Genomic DNA, 15,939 nt, shown 5'->3' with positions numbered 1-15,939 from the left:
TATTAGATACACAAAAGATAAAAAAAAGAAATTAAAGCAAACCACTACAAAAATCATAAAATCACAAAAGAAGACAGTAAGAGAAGAAAGGAACAAAGAAACTACAAAACAGCAAGTAAGTTACAAAATAGCAATAATAATTCCTTACCTATCAATAATTTTTAAGTGGGTTAAATTCTTTAATCAAAAGACATAGACTGGCTGAATGGATAAAAAAAGATCCAACTATATATCCTGTCTATAAGAAGCTCACTTTAGCTATATGAACACACACAAGCTGAAAGTGACCAGATGGGGAAAGATATTTCATGCAAATGGCAATCAAAAGAAAGCAGGAATGGTTATACTTATATCAGACAAAACAGACTTCAAGACAAAATAGATTTTAAGTCAAGATATAGAAACAGCCTAGGTGTTCATCAACAAATAAGTAGATAAAATAAAATGTGATATCTATATCTATACCTATGTCTATACATCTATCTATCTTAATGTATCTATATACACAGTGGAATACATTAAAAAGAAGGAAATCTTATCATTTGCAAAAGCATGGATGAACCTGGAAGGTATTATACTAATAATAACCCAGATACAGAAAGACAAATACTACATGATCTCACGTGTATATGGAATCTAAAAGAGTCAAACTCAGAAGCAGATAGTAGAATGGTAGCTTGTAGACACTGGGGGTGGGAGAAATGGGGAGATGTTGGTCAAAGGGTACAAAGTTTCAGTTGTGCAGGATGAATAAGTTTTGGGGATATAATGTACAGCATGGTGGCTATAGTTAATAATACTGTATTGCAGACTTGAAATTTTCTAAGACAGTAGATCTTAAATGTTCTCATCACCAAAAAAACTTGAGGGAGTTGGATATGTTAATTAGATTGTGGTAATCATATCATAATGTATATATGTATCAAAACATCACATTATATACTTTAAATATATATAATTTTAATTTGTCATTTATACCTCAATAAGTCTGGAAGGAAAATGTAAGCTAAAACACTGAAATATTCTTTTGCCTATCAAAATGGCTTCTTTTCTTTTTTATAAATGATGATGTCAAAGTTTTCAAGGGTTCAGAGAAATGAGCACCCTCATACACTACTGGTCATGTAAAGTGTTGCAAAATGTTTAGATAAATTGGCAACAAACATCCAAAGTGTTGGAAATGTTTTAAAATATTTTTATCCAGAAATTCCACGTTTAGGAATTTATATTAAGAAAAGGATCTGAACAGATTTAAAATATTGATCTTCAATATGATATTGTATATAACAGTAAGATATTGAAAATTACTCAAATGTGCAACAAATTGGATTCATTAAATCAATGACTATATCATCGTGTTGCTATTAAAAATGTTATAGAAAATATTTAATAATAGAGAAAAACAATCACAAAGCAGGTAATAAAATAGTATATAATATGAGCTCATTTATAGAGGTTGTTTAGTGTAATAAGTGAGGGCACAGGCACTTTCTGTGCCAGACATACCTGAAAAGTAATGGCTCTTCTATTTACTAGCTGTGCAATATGGGGCAAGCTACTTAAACTTCCCTCATATGTAAATTAGAAATAATACAGTAGTTCCTCCTTATACATGGGGGATATGTCCCAAGAATCCCAATGGATGCCTGAAACCTTGGCTAGTACCAAACCTTATATATACAATGTTTTTTCCTATACATGCATACTTATGATAAAGTTTAATTTATAAATAGGCACAGTAAAAGATTAATAATAATAACTAATAATAAAATAGAACAATTCAAACAATATACTGTAGTAAAAGTTACACGAATGTGGCCACTTTCTCATTCTCTTTCAAAATATCTTATTGTATGTAACATTTTCAGATTGTGCTGACCATAGGTAAATGCAACTATAGAAAGCAAAACTTGATAAAGGGGGATTACTGTAATACCTAACTTGAATGAGACTATAATTATGCATAAAGGGACCTATATGAGTTAAAGTACAATTTCATGCCTATTTCTAGAAATTAAGTGCTTATTTTTTTTAGTATTACAATACTAAATTCTTTTTGTTGTTCCATGTGTAATCAATTACCATCATTATTCTTTTTGACATTCAAGTTTGGCTAGTGGGCATCCCTTCAAATTGGTTCCTGTGTCATTTTGATATGCCTGAACACTTCCTTGCTTTCTAGCACGAGATATCTCAGGCTTACCTTACTTTCCCTGCCATAGACCTAGAAACAGGCAATCTTCAAAAAGGTTTTGGTAGGAAATGTATTTAGAAACCAAAGTTTGCATATGAGATGTGTTCATTACTACAGAGGTGTCACCGCTTTTAAGTCTTTCCAGGGGACAGGCCAGGATATATACACAAAGAACAAAACTTTTAGATTTTATAACCTGCTTTGTTAACGTGTGTGTATGCACGCATATATCTATATGTATAGGTTTATTTTTAAAAGCACAAGCTTATTTTCATGTCCTCAATTCTAATCCAATACCACAGAGTTCTTCCTCTTTCCCATTCCATATTTGTATTTCCTTTTTTTCACACAGTGAACCCTGTTCCCAATAACATGAATATATTTACTCAGAACATGGATATATTTACTCATTCAAAAGTAATACCAGACTTACAACACAGTCTGGTGGCAATGTCAATAGAGACATAGGCACTTTCATACATTGCTGGTGGGTAAACAAAATAGTTCAACCATTATGAAGGAGATTCATGCAAAATTGCCACTTACAGTTTTTTTAAAAAACCTTTCCTCTGTTTCAATAGTTATTTCCCTTAATTTCTTATTTTGCATATATTTCCTCTTTTCTCTTGATTACAGATTATTTGTGGTCTGCCTATTTGTTGATTTTTAACACCATTGTATTTATTTTTCTATTTTTTTGTTTCCTACTCCATTAACTTCTGCTTTAAGTTTCTTATTTCCTTTCTTATGCTTTTAGTTTATTGTATTGACTTTTAAGATTTCTTTTCTTTAATTTTATTGAAATGGTTTAATTGTATTTCATAAATTTTGACATGTGGTATGTTCATCATTGTTATTTCTTAGAAATTTTGTAATTTTACTTTTTATTTCCTTTTTTTCTCTTCAATTATATTTATTTACCTGGCCTGGCCACTAGAAGAGTTTATAATTTAAAATTTTTAAGATAAACCTATATAGTCAAAATCTGCATTATCATAGTAATAACCTATTTCCTTTTTGCACAAGAATTTTTTTAAAATTTAAAACATTTCCAGGAAGAAGGGCTTTTCTTATTTTCGAATTTTCTGATTAATTTGTAGTTCCATTTCACCACGATCTGGGAATTGTATTTGTATTATTTCTAATTTATGAACCTCATCGATTATAGAGAATATATCTTTCTTGAGGTTTCAGAGAACATTCACAACATTTGATAGTCTGGATTACTTTGCCTATCTTTTACACCAATCATTTTCTCTGATCTTTTTAAAAAATTTTACCTCTCTTTATTTCAATTTCACTCTCTTTGCTATACAAGTGCCTTTCAGAACATTGCATCTCACTATATTTTAAAATTTTTTCCTCCTTGGTCACCATTCAGTACAGTCTTCATTTTCAAGATGGTTTTATCTTTTTCTTAAATTTATTTCCTGAGTTTGGTCAATTCTCCTTTTGCACATTTCTGTTATGAGTTTTAAAATTTATCATTGGAGTCTTTTTTCATATCTTCAAATGTTTGTTTAAGATTAAAATGTTTTATTGCAGTTTTTTTTCTTCTTTGGGGTTGGTTATTTGGAGAGGTTTTTTATTGGATAAAATGATTGATTCTTATTTTCTACTTCTTCTTATAGAGCTTTGTGTGGATGTTGCTTACTTTTTTATGTTCATTCTTAAATACTTTATTTTCCTGGGCCAGCAATAAGAATTGTGTGCAGACAGTAGTCAGGAGCTTGAGTGACTTACTAGATTTCTTTGTTCATATTAAAGTGGTTTGTAAAATCAATGATGCCATTTTAATAGGGGGTTCAGTATACCCCTTAATTTTGTGATTCACTTTTATTTCTCCTGTATTCTAAGATTCTACCTCTTGCTTCCTTCTTTTCCTTCACTACCAGGCCTCTGAGGGACACTTCTTCCAAGTCAATGCCTCTATATCCTCAGAAGTGGTGCCTTCCCAAGGCTACCAACTCTAGTTCTATGCACTTTAAAGCACATTTCTTTCCATTTTCAGTAGCCAGTGCTCTCATATGCCACGTCTTAGATCTGTTATCAATATCTGCCCACCAAGGGAGGGATTTCTTTTTAATGGGAGTTATTTGATCAATTCTGCCGCAGCTAGGCCCCAGTTCTCATATCTTCCTTTCCATTTAGCTTCTGTCTGACTCTAAGCTCTGGCATGAGCTACAGAGCTAACTCGGCTTAATTTGAGTATTTATTTCTCTACTTATGTGTAATTTGAAGTTTGCAGAATTAATTCTCTATCTCCTAGTTATGGTATTGAAGTAGATTATCGGTGGGTTTTTTGTTTGTTTTTGTTTTGCTCTCCTTGTTGATTTGAATTTCTCTTTGAAGCTTCGTATGGAGAGATTTGGATTTAAGGGGCCAATATTATCCTATGGGAACTCAGATTTCACTGTTAATATTTATCTTTACATTTATATGATACATATCTAGACACATACACCTGAACATTGTGTACCCAGTATCTATAGCACATTCATTTGAAATGAGTCTCTAATGATGGGGATAAAATATAATTTTACCTGCCTGGTGTTCTTTATGTTCAATTTCATGCATCTGTGAGATAGTGGGTCATGGTTAGGGCTATCATTTGTAATTTTGAACAGGGCCAGATTTACTAACAGGGTGATTGTGTTGTGTTTTCAGGCATGTTTTCTTATCTTTCACATAATTTCTCCACCTAGATTTCTAAGGCTTGGAAATTCATAATGAGTATCTCATTTCTTTGGCTTAAAATAGCGATGGCAAATATATTTCAACTTCTGAGTTGACTCTAATTGTCGAATCTAGACTCAGCAGGAAAGAATGTTTGTTGCATCTGATTACTGATGTCTGGGACAGGGAATTGATGACATCAATGTCAAGGATTTGCCCTTCTTGGATTAAGACTTTGTCTTCTGATTAAATGTAAATAACCTAAGGGAGATACAATACATTTATCTTTGTCACAGCCATTTATACTTCAGTATGAATTATCTTATTACATGGTTGTAAGCTTAAATGTCTACATAGAAGGAAGGCAGATAATATAAGAATGAAGAGGGTGGGATGTGTATTCTGATCAAGTGGAAAGTTCATGGTCCTTCAGGGAGCAGCCCCAATTTAGCCCCAGTCAATGGTTATCACATTATTTTTGCCACACAAAAGACTGAAATAATGCCTGGCACATAGTAGGTACTCAATTAATGTGTGAGCATATGGATGAATGTAGATCTGGGAATACCAGATCTTTCTATTTTTCAAAAGAAACAAGAAATTTTATATAAACCATAGATTTTTATGTAAAATCTCTTGACTTAAGTTTTTAAATTTGTTGACAGTACTTAAAAAATTCTGTGTGCCAAGCAAAACCTGTCTAGCACATCAGATTCATTTCTGAATTCAGGTTTTGTTAAGGAGTAGAAGGCAGGACTATTCCCTGATTTGGGGAATGGAGCACAAAGAGAGACTGAGACTGTGGGCTTTGGTAATGAAACAAAACAGAGCTAACAGATTGAAATAGCAACTGAGCTAATGACCTTGGCCTCATTAGCAGGAATGCTACTGAGATAGTCAGTGAGTAATCTAAATATTTTTATTTCTTTCCTACCTACTCAAATCACATAAGACATATGCACTATAATTGCCTATAAAAATAGAACAATATTATTCAGTTTGCTATGTATGCTAATAATGAATTATGTTTCTTAAGTCCAAAAGATATCCCTATCACTGGACTTGATGCTCTTCAATTTATCATTTTTTTGAAAGTGTATTTAATTGTGATTGCCCAATGAATCTCTTATTTTTAAAATTTAGTTTCCCCCTCTGTTGATGGGTCTTACATTTAATAGTTCATTTATTCAAAAGACTAGATTGTTGCTGACCAGCAAGAAGAGTTATATGCTGGCTAATCCAAGGGCAGAATTTGGTCGGGGAAACCAGACTAAAAACATATAGCAGACAGAAAGAGAAACTAAAGATACAAATGGTTTGTCTGGGTTTTGTTCAATCTTGGAACAGGTTGTGTTTTAGGCATGACAAAGAAAGGATCTATTTGTATCATCTGGCTTTCAAATACTCCCACAGCCTCCTATGTTGGTAAATCTTAACTAGTGCGATCTCTGCAATATCCTATATAATAATATTTGAGCATGTGCTATCATAGCCTGGAGTAGTATTGAGTATGTCTAATGCTTTATTACATTTTCCCAGTGACATAAGAACATTCACCTCCAAAAAATCAAATAGTTCAACTAGGTTCAAAAGTCATCTGACTATTCAACTACTTATAGACTGACTGAGGCTAGCTTTACAGTTATGATCAAAGATGTGTGTGTACACATACACACACACATATATATATATAAATTCTTGGCTCTCTGCTAGGCAGTGGGGAAACCACTGAACTATTCGTTAGCTTTAGAGGATTTGGGTTCAGTATGATACTATGTCTGGAGGTAGCACATGATCTTTAACAAAACCATTCCATTTCAAAAATTTCTACTTGCTCTCATAGCACAATATACTTGTTCCTAGTTCTTGACAGCTGCTATTTCTCTGTCTTTCTCTTATGCATTGTGCAACTAGTATTAGCTTGGCTGCTTTTTATAAGTAAAACCCCAAATCTTTTCTGTTTTCTCTATTAAATATTATTTTCATTTAACTCTATAATTTTATTAGTTGATTCTGCAAAGTATTTGCAGATATGATATATACAAAAATTATGTTATCATTATTTGCCATATTAATATCTATGTAAAATTAAAGTTCAAAACAAAAAATCTAGGTTCTTCCTTAAATGAACAAAGGGCAAAACTGAATTAAGAATGCTGTCTACACAGCAAACATATGAAAAAATGCTCAACATCTCTAATCATCAGGGAAATGCAAATTAAAACCACAGTGAGATACCACTTATCCCCAGTGGGAATGGCCTTTATCAAAAAGTCCCAAAACAATAAATGTTGGCGTGGATGCGGAGAGATAGGAACACTCATACACTGCTGTTGGGACTGCAAACTAGTGCAACCTCTGTGGAAAGCAATATGGAGATACCTTAAAGAGATACAAGTAGAAGTACCATTTGATCCAGCAATCCCATTACTGGGCATCTACCCAAAAGAACAAATGATACTCTATAAGAAAGACACCTGCCCCCCGAATGTTTATAGCAGCACAATTCACAATTGCAAAGATGTGGAAACAACCCAAGTGTCCATCAATACATGAGTGGATTAATAAAATGTGGTATATGTATACCATGGAGTACTATTCAGCTTTAAGAAACAATGGTGATATAGCACCTCTTGTATACTCCTGGATAGAGCTGGAACGCATTCTATTAAGTGAGGTATCCCAAGAATGGAAAGACAAGCACCACATGTACTCACCATCAAATTGGTTTTAACTGATCAACACCTAAGTGCACATATAGGAATAACATTCACCGGGCATTGGGCAGCTGGGAGGAGGGAGGAGGAGATGGGTATATACATACATAATGAGTGCGATGCGCACCATCTGGGGGATGGACACGCTTGAAGCTCTGACTCGGGGCAGGGGCAAGGGCAATATACGTAACCTAAATATTCGTACCCCCATAATATGCTGAAATAAAAAAAAGCAAAAAAAAAAAGAATGCTGTCTACAACCATAAATAATAGGTTAGCTGATTTGATGAAATCTATGACTATCAATGGCTAAAATCTGCCTTGTCTGTAGCACAGAATGGTTGCTGTCAAAATCACATTTGTATTCATTTTTGGCCCTAGCCATAACTGGTTTACCTGGGAGCTCAACAACCTCTTCTGATGTTCTACATACATATGCTAGCCTTCAGTTTCCTGATCATTTGATCAGGACACAAAGCTCTTTTAATGTGAAAGAAATGAAACAGGAACGAGTTCTTTACAAAGCACCTGATCATATGCCTTTTCTTCCAGTTAAGAATTTTCTGTTGCCACATTTAACCCAATAATCAAACATTTGTGAGGCCATTCCTTAGGAACTCTTGTGGTAAGCAATTACCCTGGAAGTTAACTATAATATGTTACATAAGGCCTACATTAACTACATTGGCAATGCTTTGATGAGGTTTTGGTCAGCAGAAAATTACAGTGGGTTATCTTGAACCATCTTAATTTGCTCATTATTGCCCCATAGAGAGCAACAGGGGCCCCAAGGAAGGAGTTCTTGAGAAGCCACAGTGTGATCCGGAATTCCACATGGGTCTTGCCTGTATGGAGGATCAAATATAAAGTAGTGCTCTTATTTAAATGCTATCTGTACTTTGGTGTAATTTGTTAATGGGTTTATGAATCTACCCAGGAAAGAACACCTTGTGGGATCATATCTAGCCAAGAATCTAGCCTTTCTGAACAAATGATTCGTCTGGAAAGAGCTCCTCATATTTATTCCTTAACTATGTCCAAAATATATAGGGGAATCACATTTTTGTGCTGTGAGTCTGAAATCTGAAATTCTGATATACTACCCTCTGACCATCTTCTAGCTTTCAGCTTGCTCACAGCCATAACTCCCCTACAATATCATCAAGATCTCTAAACACCTGGGCCCAACTCTTGTTTCCTAACACCATTAACTTCCTCCCTTTATTTTTCTTCCCTCCTAAATTTTATCCTTTGGCTAATCACTTCAAAAACTTTATCACCAGCAACTATACTGTTCTTATCCTTTCTGTCTTCTTGCTGCACTTGCCTTGCAAGCCTCCATCTTGGTGTAAACAATAAATAGTTGTATTTCACTTAATTATTCTTCTTGAAACACTACATACTTGGTTTCTCTACCTCAGCCCTTTATATATGTTTTAGTCTCAGGTTCTCATTATGCTCTTAAAAATTACTGAGCATGCCAAAGAGCTTTTGTTGATCTGGGCTGTATCTACTGATATCTACTGTATTAGAAATTAAGACATAACTTTTGTAAGTATTTATTTATTTATTGAATAATAAAAATAAACCCTTACATTTTAACATAAATGACATGTTTCACAGTAAATAATTATACAGTATTTTGCAAAACAAAAAATATTAGTGAGAAGAGTGGCATTGTTTTACATTTTAAAAAACCTCTTTCATATCTGACTTAATAAAAATACAGGTGGATTCATGTATATGCTTTTGTATACAATCTCTTGTTACATCACATGTCATGTAATCTCTGAAAAACTTCACTGTACACTCCTGAGAGAATTATAGTGAAAAAGATAGATAATGTCTTTGTGGTATTATGAAAATAGTTTTACTTTATGGACCCTCTGACAGGTCTTGGAATCCCTAGACCATACATCGAGAACCACTATTCTAACTCCATCATCAAGTGGTTTCCCTCCAACCTTTCTAGCTGCTTCTTCTTAGTCTGTTTAGCAGATTCTTTTTCCTCAGGCTTTTTGAATATCAATATTCCCCAGAGTTCCAGTCTTCATCCTCTTTTTCTCCTTGCTCTACTCCCACAACTTTGGTGCCCTCAAAGGCAGATGCCTACACAGTTTCAGGACCAGATATTTAATAAATAATGTATTAGGTATCTCTTCCTGTATGTCCGATGTCATCCTTAAACCTCTTCCTTCCATTTTCTATGTTGGCTAATAGTATCGCTATTTACCTAGTTCCTAAGGCAGACAACAACTCTTCTCTCTCTTGCTACATCTAATCAGTTACTAAGTCAAGTGTGTTTTATCTTCTAAATACTTCTCAATTCCATCTACTCCTTCTCCATTCCCAGAAGTTTATGTTCTCAATATTACTGACCTGTATGACTATTATAGTCTCCTAATTTATCTCTATGACTTCAATTTTACAACCCCCATCATACTGTCTGCTAAACCCAACTTCAATGCTGCCATTAGAGTGATTTTTCTAAATGCAAATCTAAGCAAACAATTTTCTTGCCCTAATGAAAAAACATAAAAAATTTTCCATTTGTTCTTGGAAATAATTTCGAGCTCCTTACCGTGGCTTAAAACACCTTTCATGATAAGCTCCTGCTTGCCATCTTCATTTCCTGCCACCCTCCTAGATCTTTCATGTTGTGCTTTTTCAGGTGTTCTAACATGTTTGTATTTACTAAAACATATTATGTTTTTTCACTTCTCTATGAAGGGAATATTGGTGAACCTCAACGGATAAGTCCCTATTCTGTAAGATGTCACCGCTTAGTGTTGACTGTGATGAATCAGATTATTTCTGTTGGTGACATTGGCCCTCCCTACTTTGGCTGTTCTATATGAGAATTCAGTCACATTTCTGAAGTTTAAAATGGGTCAACCTGCCATCTGTTTAAAAGCTATTGCTCTAATTTAGTTTATTCTTATTCACTTCAGAGTAAGTATAGCTTAATGATTTATGCAATGTGGGTCTAAAAATATTCACATAACATATCTCTCTATATATTATATATATAATTTGGGTGGGGATAAACTGAGTTAAACAAGAACTAAATTTCTCCCTTATGCAAAAGAATTCAAATTATTTACTTTGAAGTCTTCGATTTTCTTGAGAGAAATTTTTTTTCTGAATTTGCAAGATTGATTCTTGCTATTCTAAAATTGCTTAAGCACACAAAACTCCAAAATTACTAACCTACTATCTGGTCTCCTTTTAATCTGCCTTCCAGTAGATTTTTATCTATTTCACAGAGTCTCATATTTATTTCCCTACCCAGGCTAAGAAAGTGCTGTATGAGAAATACTTAGTAGGGTGACTGGCTCTCCTTGAGACAATAAAATCATCTCTTTATACAAGACATGTGTTTAGTATCCACTACTCATTCACCCAAGAAATTATCTCTCTTACTCTATGTCTTAAATCCACAGCATGCTTGAGTTCCAAGAAAAAAATTAAGTATAGTATTTGCCTTTCATCAAAATGCCTTTATTCTGAGCAATAGGAGCTAACTCTGGTTCTGGAAATTAGTTGTATGTGACACGGGTTCATCCTGTCATTTTAGTATGTTTAATTTGAATTGGATTTATACTTTTATTTATGACAGGTAAGAGTGCCACTTAACATGGTGGGGATAAAACTTATGGAACATATTACACCAAAAGGTGATGTAAGATGAATCTATAAATCTTTTTTAAAGAAGGATTCTGATAAATGCATGGATGATAGATTTATAATTAGAATGAAGTTATACCACCGTTTTCCAGATTCTTGCTTAGAGAGATTGCTAGAAAGTTGGTAGATTCATGAATAGGAGGAAAAGTCAATGCTAACACAGAAACTGCCATTATTATCATGATTGGGTGCATCAGAGTGAACTGGAAGAAGTAATAAATATTAAGCATGACACCCAAAGGATTGATAATGGTCTATAGGATAATGTAAAATGCTTTTTAGCATTTTATGCTGAGTCATTTCTTGAATGTTATAAGCTATAATGCATTTTAATGAAAATGTGTTTCAACCTAGATATGGCCTCCAGATAAAAATACAAAACCATCTGAAGGGTCAAAACACCACGGAAGAGGGAAATTAGTAGAATAAAGGCAAAATGACAGCTATTTGAGACCAGACAGAAGCAAACAACAAACTCATTAGAGGATTCTTATGAGACAGACATTCAAGGTTTGAAAAATTGTTTTAGATGACTTTGGAAAGAAGCGAAACAAAAGCTGTTTATGTTAGGATAAATTGTATGCTCATTATGCGTACCTCAGCTTAAAATAATAATCTTCATAATAATCCTGTTCCACTAATAATAACCACCAATCTGCTAAGCAATGTCCTGGGTGTTTTACAAGCTTCAAATCATTTAATTATAAAGAAAACTCTTGAATAAGGTATTATTAACATTCCCATTTTATAGATGAGGAAACTCAGGCAGAGAGAGAGACATTAATGAAGTTGTTAGTACTGTAAGTGAAAGAACTGGGTTTTGATAAGCATATTTACAATTCTGTGGGGGCACTGTTTATTTAGATTTAATGGGGAAAATTCCACTTCTATCTTGTTTTAAAAAATCTAGGTTCTTAAATGTTCCAAAATCAAAACATGCCATATTTTATTTTATTTCTTCCCTATATAGTGAGGTATTTGCATTTTCTTTGTGAGGAGGGAAAAATGAACACACTCCACTTTTCTCATTCTATTATTTTTGTACTCTCTTACTCCACTGTAATAACAGCCCAGAAAGTAGGGCAATTTGGGCCAGTATAAAGGGGGCAGAAGAAAGCACTAAAATCAGTGTTACTCAATTTTGGTGCAGAGAACAATGTGAAGCAAGACCTTTGCCCTCTTGAATAGTTTCATCCCTAAACTTTGGATCACAGAACTGTGCTCAATATTCTCTCTCTTCTAGTTCTGTATTGTTAATACCCATTCTGGTCAACTTTCTACACGTGGGCCATATAGGATGACATGGCAAGATTTACAGACTGAAATTATTTCATCTGTAGAGTTTGAATGCTACCTAAATCTCCTGAAGGTGGTATGAATTACTGCTAATTTCATGGCAACAGAAAAGGATCATCCATGTCATTAACTAATGACATTGGGTCTGAGAGCAGAAACCCTACTCCCCTACTCATTCAATGCAACAGCCCATTTGACCCCAGGCACAATGTATTCCTGTGAATTTATACTGCCTGAGAGTTTCTGTTGTGTCTTATATAAACTGCTGACTGTAGAAAAACTTGATCAAAACATCAAAGATTGCCAGAGAAGCTGTGTTTGTGCCCTTCACAACCACTGATGAAGTACCTTAACCTCGCCTTCCCTTGATGCCTTGCATATGGTCATCTGTCTTCCTGACTACTACTTCATATGGCTTATTTGTAAATTCAAGCAAATGCGCTTCTGACTGGCACTGATACATCACTGATGCCAAAATCTCAGAGAGGATGAAGCCTAAGGACATATTTTTTGATTCAGATGGAAAATATTACAGATTTATGGGGAAGTGATGACAATAGCCATTCCATGATATCTTCATATAATCAGTATCTTTCCATGCCTCTCTTCAGCAAATTTTATGACCTCAAAACCTTTTCAAAGGAATTATTTTCTTTCTGACCCATAGTGGGTAGGTGTGGGGATGGAGCTGGTTGGCTGAACAACCCAGCTCTGGCTTTTCATGTGCTGGATTTCCACTACTTTCCAATGACCACTTACAGAGTCATAATGCACAGAATGTCTACTGATGTCCCATTGATATCGATGTGATTTCCCCTAGTGGATTGAGGGCAGCACAGCATGCAGCCATTAGTATCTAAAGGTTATGTATAATGGATAATAGAGGAAAATGAAATAGCAGAAAGGAATTTGCACGGGAAACAAGCAGTAAGTCATTTCAGTGAAAGATTTTACTTGGGTTATACAGCAAATGCAAAGGCGGATTGGAAAAAAACCATGACTCTTATAGACTCAGCAACAGTCAAGAGTGAAATGGTTTCATATTTTGAAATACAATACTTTTTTATTTCAACCACAGAAACCCATTTAAAAATCATCTTGTATTTTACAGTTCTTATGTGGCATCTTTCACCTGAATGCCTATTTATGAGTTTTTACTCTACCCTTCTGAGATGGTCACCAATATGGTACAGATGGGATAAATCAAAGAAGAGATTTTTACTGATTTATCCAAAGTCACATAATGTCCACTTCATGACAGAACCAGGAACAAAGTTACAGTGTTTACCATAAACATCTCATCACATTGGACCCATTCAACATACTGTGCCAGCATTTAGCCTGATATTTCTGTATCTAAAAAAATCTTCCAATAAATGATTTCAACAGATATCTCTCACCAATCAAGCAACCTAAGTTTCACTCACCAGTGCAAGGGATGACCTGGTATATCTAGTTGAATTTGTAATTTAATAAGAAATAAAAGGTCTGGCAGATTTATTTAGTAGACCGAGAAGTAAATGATCTGTAAAGTTTACTTCAGTGCGAGAAGGGCAGCAAGGCCTAGTGCTCAAGACTATGTGCTCTTGAGATAGTCAGCTCTGGCTTGAAGCTCAGGATCCTCACTTCTTAGTGATGCGACCTCTTAATCTCAATGGGATATCTAGGTAGCCTCTTTTTTTTTTTTTTGAGACAGAGTCTGGCTCTGTTGCCCTGGCTAGAGTGCCATGGCATCAGCCTAGCTCACAGCAACCTCAAACTCCTGGGCTCAAGCCATCCTCCTGCCTCAGCCTCCCGAGTAGCTGGGACTACTAATCTTTTCTCTCTATATATTTTTTTTAGTTGTCCAGATAATTTCTTTCTATTTTTAGTAGAGACGGGGTCTCGCTCTTGCTCAGGCTGGTCTCGAACTCCTGACCTTGAGCGATCCACCCGCCTCGGCCTCCCAGAGAGCTAGGATTACAGGCGTGAGCCACCGCGCCCAGCCCTAGGTAGCCTTTTAACTTTGCTGTGCCTCAGTTTCCTCATTTATAAAATACATATAATACTCATTCTTACCCTTAAGGATTGTTGTTAGAATTAAAGGAGCTAATATAAGTAAAGTGCTTAGTATAACTCATTTTTTTCAACAAACTTTTACTGTCAGGGTTGCTATGTGCCAGGCAGTTTTTGGTGCTGGGATACAGCCATGAACAAAATGGTTAATTCTGGGAACTAGTGAATTTTAAAAGTGAATAATAATTATAATGATACTAATGGTAATAATAATCATAATATTTAACATTTATAGGCTACCTGCTATATTTTAGGCACCATTCTAAGTGCTTTAGTTATAGTAACTCTTTTAATTATCAGAACAACCCTGTGTTATAGGTACTATTTTAAGCCCATTTTATAGATGAGGAAATGCAGGCATGAAAAGGTTAAGTAATTTGACTAAGGTGGCTAATAAGTGGCAGAGATCTGAAAATCCATGCTTGTAACTATTGTACTATATTGTCTTACTGCCATGCCCAATTAATATGCCACTGTTTACCCTATAAAAAGGCAGTACTTTAAATAACTGAAATGCTCTACTTTCACTTATAAAATGAATAAATATATAACCTAATTAAAGAAGTCACAGAATATATGATAAATTGATATAGGAGTGGCCACCATAATAAATTTAAATAGAAATATAGTCTTGAACGTAGTATAAACTTGTTAATAAAGAGTTTATTACATGGATTTGTTTAGACCAGGAGTTAAATCTTACATCTAAAACATTATCTCTCTATACAGCAAAAGTTAATAGAAAATAATCCATAAAATAAGAATCTGTTTCATAACTGAACAAAAGCATTTGAAAGGGCCTTTAATGTATTTAAACTTCTCAAATTATTCCTTGTTTTGAATGATTTCATATTAAAATTATGTTTGAGTTGCAGTACTTTCTCATCCCCCACCTCCATCCCTTCACTAATATTTCTCATTACAGTTTATTGCAAACCAAATAAACACACACGTTGGGTTATCCTGAAATGGCTCAGATAAGAGACACATTTTTTGACATTATAGGGTACTATCACCCATGTTTACTAGAAGCATTGTTCAAATATATTCAGATTGCATGATGAAAATATAAGAGAGACTCATGAACATCAGCATAGGCTATGATTCTATACTGTTTACATCATTAGTGGCTTTCCTACAAAATATATCTGTTTATTTACTTACCACCCTCTGTTCTATGACTCCCACATAAACTTGTTATGTGAACTTTCTTATTGTTCACATTTTGGATAAATGGGAATCAACCAAATATACTTTATTATTTACAATTATAAGAAAGTCTAAATCTCTTTTTATCTGCCTCTCAGAATCATA

At 34.3% G+C, this 15,939-nt stretch overlaps 1 protein-coding gene across 1 annotated transcript in view; it reads right to left on the bottom strand.

Moving 5' to 3' along the window:
• The window catches only part of TENM1 (teneurin transmembrane protein 1), a 566,532-nt gene that overhangs the window by 295,613 nt on the left and 254,980 nt on the right, over nucleotides 1-15,939 (bottom strand). The window lies entirely within an intron of this gene.

The sequence above is a fragment of the Propithecus coquereli genome, unplaced genomic scaffold (assembly GCF_000956105.1).
Source record: "Propithecus coquereli isolate 6110/MARCELLA unplaced genomic scaffold, Pcoq_1.0 Scaffold92, whole genome shotgun sequence".
Classification (NCBI taxonomy): domain Eukaryota; kingdom Metazoa; phylum Chordata; class Mammalia; order Primates; family Indriidae; genus Propithecus; species Propithecus coquereli.
This window is presented reverse-complemented; position numbering and strand designations above follow the sequence as displayed.